The sequence below is a fragment of the Pipistrellus hanaki genome (assembly GCF_964339955.1).
Source record: "Pipistrellus hanaki genome assembly, chromosome: 16".
NCBI classification, from domain to species: Eukaryota; Metazoa; Chordata; class Mammalia; order Chiroptera; family Vespertilionidae; genus Pipistrellus; species Pipistrellus hanaki.
The window spans coordinates 39,393,997-39,403,192 of NC_140518.1; the positions used below are offsets into that span (position 1 = coordinate 39,393,997).

The 9,196-nt window shown below is 52.3% G+C and overlaps 1 protein-coding gene across 4 annotated transcripts in view; it reads right to left on the reverse strand.

Moving 5' to 3' along the window:
- Window positions 1-7,326, reverse strand: part of PIK3R6 (phosphoinositide-3-kinase regulatory subunit 6) — a 41,317-nt gene extending 33,991 nt beyond the window's left edge. For 3 of the 4 annotated variants that reach the window (XM_084863926.1, XM_084863924.1, XM_084863927.1), the window contains exon 1: window positions 7,197-7,326. The gene's annotated coding sequence lies outside the window, so the exon portion shown is untranslated. The remainder of the gene's footprint in view (window positions 1-7,196) is intronic. The other variant, XM_084863925.1, reaches the window with a different exon arrangement.
- Between the last annotated feature and the right edge of the window lie 1,870 nt (window positions 7,327-9,196).

A 9,196-nucleotide genomic window follows, 5' to 3' on the forward strand; every position in this document is an offset into this window, starting at 1 on the left:
GCTGTTAGGGGTGACCAGGACGGTAGGGGAGGGCAGTTAGGGGCAATCAGGCTGGTAGGGGAGCAGTCGGGCGTCGATCAGGCTGGCAGATGAGTGGTTAGGGGTGATCAGGCTGGCAGGCAGAAGTGGTTAGGGGAAATCCGGCAGACAGGCAGGTGAGCAGTTGGGAGCCAGCAGTCCTGGATTGTGAGAGGGCAGTTGGACATCCTTTGAGGGGTCCCAGATTGGAGAGGATGCAGGCTGGGCTGAGGGACACCCCTTCCCCCATGCATGAATTTTGTGCACTGGGCCTCCAGTATTTATATATTCTAAAATAAAATAAAAAATTGAAAATCAAGATTTAAAACACAATGCTACTTAAAATAGCCCCCAAAGAAAGAAATACTGGAATAGCCAAACAATTTTGGGAAAACCCCCACAAAATCATTTGAGGATTTCCCACCCTCCCTGTTTTCATTATTAATATAACGTTTTTAGTGAAGAACTGGACACAGACAAAGACACAGGTCAACGGAACAGAGTAGAGTGTTCCAAAATAGACATATGTAGATATGGCCAGTTGATTATTTTTTTACAAAGTTGCAAAGACAATACAATGGAGAAAAAAATCATCGTTTCAACAAATGGTGTGGAACAACTCATCATCGATATACAAAAAGAAAAAGACAAAAGTATCTCAACTTCAGACCTGCACTTGAAACCAAAATGAACTCCGAATGTATCATATAGATGTGAGTGTTAAAATACAAATCAAACAAAACAAACAACCAAACAAACAAAACCAATGTAAAACCAAAAACTCAAAGAAGAAAACATAGGAAACACCTTTGGGACCTTGGGTTAGGGAAAAAGTTCCCAGATATAAACCAAAAACATGGCCCAGAGAAGAAAATTTGATAAATTGGACTTAACCAAAATTAAAAACTTAGGCTCTGTGAAATATAAAATTTAGTTTTATAAAATTTAGTAGAAATACAAAGTTTAGTCTTGGAAAAAATATTTTCAAATCACATAGCTGACAAAGAACTTGTATCTATGTAGAAACATATATATATATATATATATATATATATATATATATAGAGAGAGAGAGAGAGAGAGAGAGAGAGAGAGATTATATATAAATATATACCACATATATTTAATAATAAGAAATATATATATGAATTTAGTAATAAGAAAGCAAATAATATTCCCAATGGCAAAATATTTAAACTGTTCATCAAAAAATATGTGGATGGAAAAGCAAGAAAAAAACACATGTTAATTGCCATTGGGGAGAAGCAGTTAAACCATGAGAGGCCACGATATGCCTATTAGAATGACTGAGATTGGAAAGTGGACGATACAAAGTGTGGGGAGGGCGTGGGAGGCTGGGCCTCTCTCACTACTGGCGGCCATGTGAAATGGCACAGCCCTTCTGGGAAACAGCTGGGCAATTTCTCCCGAAGTTAAACAGCATTTACTGTAGGATCCTGCAATTCCGCTCCTAACGATTTCCTCCAGGGACATGAACCCTCAGGCTCACACAGAATCCTGTACGTGGGTGTGTGGAGCAGCTCTAGTTACAGCTGTCACTCACTGGAAACAACCCCGTGTCTTCAATGGGGGAACGGGTAAGGAGACCATGGTACCCCCACAGTGGGATACTAGCGATAAAAAGAAATGAACTAGAAACAACGAACAGACTGTCAAACCTCAGAGGGAAGGCAAGGGTGGGTGGAGGGGGGAAGAGATCAGCCAATGAACTCATATGCATATATGCATAACCTACAGACACAGACAATGGGGTGGTGAAGATTTGGGGGAGGGGGGGAGGAGAGGGCAATAGGGGGGAAAAGGGACACATGTCATACTTTCAACAATAAAGATTTATAAGAAAAGGAGAGAAAACTATGGACACATGCAAATAAATCTCAAAGATGTTGTGCTGAGTGGAAAAAAAAAAAAAAAGCAAGCCAGACTCAAAAGGTTACCTGCTGTCTGCTTCCATGACATTTTAGAAAAGGGAGAATGACAGCGTCAGAAACTAGAGCAGTATGTGAGGGGCTCGGTAAGGCGAGGGGTGGACTGCAGGGGGCAGGAGGGAGCTTTTGGGGGATGGAACTGCTCTGGGTCCTGCTTGTGGTGAAATCTGCACCGGTGTTAAAACTCATGGACTACAGAGCAAAAGTAGTCAATTTTACTGTATGCAAATCTATAGTAATCTACAATAATAAAAGGGTAATATGCTAATTAGACCAGCTGTCCTTCCAGACATCCTTCCGGATGAAGCTGGAGCAGGAGGGAAGCCCGGGTTCCGGGTGCCAGAGGGAAGCCCGGGGCACCCGGTGGAAGGAAGGCCTACTCTTGCACAGATTTTGTGCACCGAGCCTCTGGTTTACAAAATAAAAAAGTAAAGTATCTTTTAAAAAGAGAAGCCCACATCTTACTTTGCAAATGGCATCACATGCTTCTACACTCAATTGGTTTGTGTGTTTGTTTGTTTTTACCAGATTCTAGATTTTACAACAAAAAAAGGACCCCGCTCATTCAACAGTGCTCTCGCAGCTTTATAAAACCCAAGCATTCACACTCAGGGCACCAGCTTATTTGGATGGGGGCTGCTGTCCAGGCCACTGTCTCACTGGCCTCTGGGTAATTTACCCAGCCAGGGAGGGCGGGGCTTTGTCATACATCCATCCAAAGAGGCACTCGCTGTGATTTGTCCGCTCGGATGAAGGAATGCTTCTATCTGACATGCACACGGCCCCCGGTGCTGGCGGCGGCCTGCAGCCCTGTCTGCGCCGTCTCGGTTTCCCCTCCAGCTGCCGGGGTGCGGGAGGCTGGGAAGCCAGAGGAGCCCGCGGGCTTGTCTTGTATGAGACAAAGCCTGAGGAACTGCTCTATGCACAGAGCATGACACTGGCACCCACAGACATGGAACAGGCATTTGGGCTGCTCAGAGGCCCTAGCTCCTGACAGAGCTCTGGGGGACCGAGGATGCTGAGGACATGGAAGCGCGTCTGTGGAACACCATCCACGCGGCAGACATGGTGAGGGCGGAGAGCACAGAGAGAAAGGAGTGACGTGGCCTGGGCCCTTAGGGGCCAGAGGTCTAACCAGCCCGTGACTTCCTGGTGACCACAGAGACATGCGCACTGGCCGCTCACAGACCCAAGGCCCATACCCGCTTCATAGACGCACACTGGGAGCCAGGGGCACGCTCGGCCTAGCGTCTTCTTAAATCTCACCTGTCACATCGAACACCAGCCTGTGCTAAACAGAGAAGGCACCAGGGGCTGGACAGTGGGATAAAGTGTCCTCCTCACCTCTCCTTAGGCCCCCGGGTGCCCTTCCCCAGAAGGAGCCATCGTGTTGTAAGTCCTAGTCTGTGGCCAGCCTTAAAAGTGTATGCATAACCATGGACACAGACACAGGCAGTGGTGCGGTCGGCCGGGGAAAGAGGGAGGTCCAGGTTGGAGGGAGTCGGTGGAGGGGAAAAGGGACATTTGCAATACTTTCAACAATAAAGATAAATTTTAAAAAGAGAAAAGGAATAAAAATGAAGTCAGCTGGGCTCAGGCGGCCCACGGTGCCCGTGGGAACCATCTGACAAGGATCCATGGGAATTCTGCTTCTCTGTAGCACAGGACGCATGTGTCCTGTTTGTTAGTTGTCCGGTTGCCCCGCTAGAATGCAAGCTCCATGGTGTGTCCGCATCACCCCACAGGGTTCACGGCACCGAGAAGGCCCTCGGGAAAGATCGCGGAATGATTGGTACTTGCCATTCAGTATGATAGAGACAACGTCTCTTTTCAGGGCGAAGATTTGCTGGCAGCTCATTGTGAAAACGGGGTTTCCCGAGCTCCGGCTCCTGGGTTGGGACAGCATTCGAGGGCCCCACCTCCGCGCTGTCCCCCCACGAGGGGACAAGACACTCATGCTCTGACTGTGCCGTGAGTAATAAAGGCCTTTGCCTTTGACCTGGAGTCTCATGTTTTCTGCCAATGTCGTTAAAACGGTGGCAAGCAAACTTGCTAGTTGTGGGGAAGCATGGGTCTTGACTGGAAAGTCTATAAGGAGGAATCTCTAAAAGGCCAGGGGCCTCTGAGGGACCTTGCCGAAGGCAGCAGCCCCTGCCTTGACTTTTCCAAATAGGTCTGAGCCTCCTGGTGTTTTACTAGAATCTTTTTGTCTGGTCTTTAGACATCCTGGCTTAAAGGACACCACAGATGCACGTGTCTTCTCAAGGCTGCTACCCTGCTGATCGTGTCTAATAGTTCATTTTAGTTCAAGCTGCTGTTACAGGAAGAGCCCGAGGAGGCAGGCGAATGGGGTTGTTTGGTTTCTCAACCCAAGCAGTCCCTTAGCCCTCTCTTTCACAGAAACGTGTGTCAGAGGAATCATTCATCCGTCGCTCAGGGTCTGCCGGTCAGCCCTGGCAGTTAGTCATAAGAAGGGTAAAATCTTAGACCCTTCATTGTTCTTGACAGAAGGACCAGACCAGAGGCAAGGAGAATGAGTGAGTGAATGAATGCATGAATAAGTGAATGAATAAGTGAATGAATGAGTAAATGAATGAGTACTTGAATAAGTGAATGAATGCATGCATAAATAAGTGAATGAATAAGTGCATGAATAAGTGAATGAATGTGTGAATAAGTGAATGAGTGCATGCATAAATAAGTGAATGCATGAGTGCATGAATAAGTGAATGAATGCATGCATAAATAAGTGAATGAACAAGTGCATGAGTAAGTGAATGAATGAGTGCATCAATAAGTGAATGAATGAGTGTGTGAATAAGTGAATGAATGAATGCATAAATAAGTGAATGCGTGAGTGCAGGAGTAAGTGAAAGAATGAATTGGGACTGAGAGGGCCTGTCTCCTTAAATCAGCACCTTCACAGTGAGCAGTCCTGGGGCAGGGGCAGACCCGCAGGGGGCACCGCCTCAGGGAGCAGCGGGCCCCGGGACGGTCCACAGAGCCACGGAGGCGCTTGGGGACGTGGCAGGAAGAGGCGGCGGGAGTGCGTTCGCAGCTGCCGCTGTCCGCAGTGGATGCAAGCAGCGTGGGAAGGCTTCCGGAGAGGAAGCTGGAGCAGGCAGGACTCAGGGGAGGATGTGAGGAGGCCTGGCTCAGGGTCAGTGCTTCACAATGAAGACCCCGGGTTCTGACGGTCCCCGCCCACCCCCTGCACCCCGAGCTCTTATTGCTGGCTCCTATTCAGACGGAAGAACCACCCCAGACCTCCCCGTGGCCACCCCTTCCGGACTAAACCCTGGGGGAAAGATGTGGATTTCCCAGGACTGCACCTCGGCCTCCCTCATGCCCTCTGCCCACAGCCTGGCACAGAGAGGGGGCCTCCTAAGCCTGGCACCGCCCTGCTCCCCCGGCAACCCGCTTTCCCCTCCTCCCGCCACCCCTGCTTCACGCCCCAGGGTGTCGGGGCAGGTGCCCTTTCTCCATTGAGACAGTCCTGCTGGCCAGACAGCACACCTGGTTCTCTGGTTCAGAGCATGTGGTAGCAGCTCACAGCAGGGGGGAGGGAGTAGGAGTGAGGGATCCCTCACCCCTCACCCCATGAGGCTTTCCAGATCCTGCGGGGTCGGGGAGCGGACGGCCTGGTCCCCTGTGGATGGGGCGGCCCATTTCCTCCCCTGTGTCTGCCGGTCGCCGGGAAGGAAGCACCTGGCTGCTGGAAGGCCACTCTGAGGTGAGGGGAGGCATTGTTCCCGGAGGCAGGGAGCCCGCACGCGGGCCGGGAAGCTCGGGGCCCGGACAAGGTGGCGGTGACCGCGGCGTGGCCTTCTCTCTCACTGCCAGTCCGGAGACAGATCTCTTGGAGGTAACAGAGGGGCACGCAGGCCCCGGCGAGCGGCTGTGCAGCCAAGGGGCCTGGCGGGCAGCACGGGCGCTGGGCTGCTTGGGCTCAACCCGCTCTGTTTCTATGGCAACGTGGACCAGTAGCTTAGAACCTCGGCCCCTCAGTTTCCCCTCCTTTCTTTAAAGGAGACCTAACAGTCTGGCCAGTGTGGCTCCGTGGTTGAGCATCCACCCACGAACCAGGAAGTCACAGTTTGATTCCCGGCCAGGGCACATGCCCGGATTGTGGGCTTGATCCCCGGGGTGGGCTGTACAATCATCGCATCGTTGATGTTTCTGTATCTCTCTCCCTCTCCCTTCCTCTCTGAGATCAATAAAAATTTAGTTTTAAAAGGAAGACCTAATAATAATAACACCTTCTCACGGGATTACCGTGAAGACTAAATGAGATCACACTCAAAATCCACTTAAAACCAAATGAAGAAATGGACAGGCCAGACCTGTAAGTCCTCCACAGACTCTACACTTTCGCCGTTCTTCCCTTTACCACCACCTCTCACAGCCGCTCTCCGACGCCCCGTGTTCGCACACAAACCATCCGCCTCCCTCAAGGCTCAGGTGCACCTCCTGCCGAGCCCTTCTGGGTCCCACATCCAGCGCCAACCTCCGCCTGCACCCCCACCCGCCCCGGCTCTGGCGCATTTGACCTTCACTGTCAGTCATTTGTAGCCACCTCTCCGCCCCCACCCCAGCCGGTCAGCTTCTCGAGGACGGAGACCGGCCTGGGTTGGACTGGCCCTGGCTGCACGTGTAGAAGATGCTCGTTCATACATGTGTAGAGAAAGGCCAGACTGGCCTCACTGGTCCCAAGTTCCCCGGGAGAGGGGTGGGCAGAGGGCTGCAGAGGGAGCCCAGGAGGTTTGCTCTGAGTTGCTCAATCCGCTGTAATCTTTGGTAAGTTACTTCATCTCTCTAAGCTTTAGTCTCTCAGCCTATAAAATGGGCATCAGAACACGTTTCCAGCCTACCTGCGACTGCTCGTGAGAATCCAGGGGGATGGGGACTGCACTCTACAGCACAGAAGGGGCATGTACATTAGTCTAATGATTATTGGCATTTGCACAATTCGGAGAAGAAAGGATAGGTCCTTTCTTCTTGAGAAAATGGGCCGAACAATCTTCATGTGGCTGCAATCTTCAGGGTCCCAGGAGCCGCCAGGTCTGGGTGAGCCTCAGAGAGGCTGGGCCTGCATTCCTCAGAGCCAGGGCTGTCTCAGGCCTTCCCTGGACCCCCCTGCAGCCTCCCTCCTCCAGGCACCCCCTCTGCTCTGCTCTGACCTGCCGCTTCTGCTCCTTCCCTGCAGACCCGGCTCCCGCCGGCACCTACCTCGGCTCGGCTGCTGCAGCTCAGCCCAGGTCCTTCCGCCGATGCGCTGCCCACAGTCCTGCCCGGGGAGACGCCAGCCCCAGAGAAGCGATGCCCTGGAGTAGCCAGGCTGGTGCTTTCCGTCTCAAGGGCAGCCTCCAATCTGCAGAGCAAAGCCCAGGGCTGAACAGCCCAGCTCTGTCCCCTCCTCTTCCTTCCCCTTCCCCTTCCCCTCAGGCCTCAGAGCTCCTCCCAGGGCCCACCCCGCTGGGAGGCTGCTCTGTGGTCAGCCTCCTCCGTCACTGGTCACCGGAGGTTCTTCATTCTGATCGGGCGGGAGCTGGGCACCTGTGTCTCCTCCCAGAGGTCCTGCTGGTGTCTGGGCAGGGGTGTAAGGAGAGCTGACCTCTCTTCCCAGCTCTGGATACACTGAGCCCCCCTGCCTCCCGACACGCAGCCAGCGAGACCTCGGGCACCTTCAAAGTGTGTATGAACCCACATTCCCCTCCACACCCATGTTTCTGCTCCTCGCCTTAGAATCAGGAACCCGAGAGCCATCCCTAGCACCTCTGGCTCCCTCACCTCTACCGTCTGAGCAGCACCAAGTCCTGTGAGCTTTGCCCACCATCCCGGCTTCACCAGGCCACCACCGTCGTTTGCCGAGGCTGACCGGCAGACCCTGAGCGACGGGTGAATGATCGCTCTGACCTATGTTTCTGTGAAAGAGAGGGCTGAGGCCCTTCTTGGCTATCGCCCCCAAGTCGCCCTGGTCACCTGCTTCCTTTGGCTTTTATTGTAACAACAGCTTGAACTCAAATTTACCTCCAGATACAACCAGCAGGGCAAGTATCCCTGAGAAAGCACATGCTTCTACAAGGTAGGGTCTAAAAGGCTAAATAAACATAGAGATTCTAGCAAAGCACCCCCGGGGACCGGACTTGTTTGGAAAAGTCAAGGTCAGAGGCCCATGACCTTTGGGAGAATCCTCCCTACAGACATCCCCACCAAGTCCCGTGCTTCCCCACGGCCTTCCTCCTGAATTCTGGCAACAACCGGATGTCTCCCGGGAATGCTGCCTCCACCTCGCAGCCAGAGGGCTCTTTCTGACGGTGAAACACATTCTGATCACATCACACTTTCCATGGCTCCCTGTTGCCTTCAGGAGACCAGCATGACTCCTTGGTGTGACTTGTAAAGACCTTCTCGATCCTCCTTTGATCCCCCACCTCGGGCTCTATCCCATCGCTCTGTCTCCTCCCCAAGTCCTGGCGCACTGCAGCTCCTCAGCGACCCGGGCTTCCCCTGTGTGCGCATTCTCTTCCCAGCCCTCCCCCCGGCTCCCTGTAAGTCCTCCCTCGTTCAGCAGAGAAGAGCCCAGAAGAAGAAGTCTGAGTGGCAGGAGGAAGAGTGGAGGCCAGGAAGCCGGGGAGGGAGCGTCAAGGAGATGATGGCCAACACCGCCAAGGATGGCAAAGAGGACACGGATGTGGAGGACAGGTCGCTGCTGACCTTGGCGATGAGGAGAGGGCAGGGCTGGGGAGTAGCTGGCCTCCGAGGTGACCCATCTGCTAACGTGCCAGGTTCTTTCCTTTTCTCGCATTTTGAAGCCGAATAGTCTTCTGGGGAATCTGCAACACATTTCTGGACCTTGGTGAGGCCCACAGATTTCTATGCTCCCGTCGATTTGGACAGGTGGCTGAATGTCTAGATTCAGCTCTGCCTGATCCTGCGGTCTAGATCCACTCTTAAAGTGTCCAACTATGTGATCCAAGACATTCCCTACCCCCCTCCTTTTTTTTTTTTTTTTTTTTTTTTAATCAGGCCCGTTTGAACTAGGTTTCTGTCACTTGCAACCAAGGAAAAGTCCCTTTTTCTGCAAAGGCTTGAATGCATTTTGTATTTTGTTCCATCCCCTCATTTCCTGGAAGACGACATTGGGGGGGGGGGGGGGAGGGTCCAGCCCTAGCCAGTTTGATTCTGTGGATAGAGACTGAAGGGTCCCAGGCTTGGTTCAGGTCAAG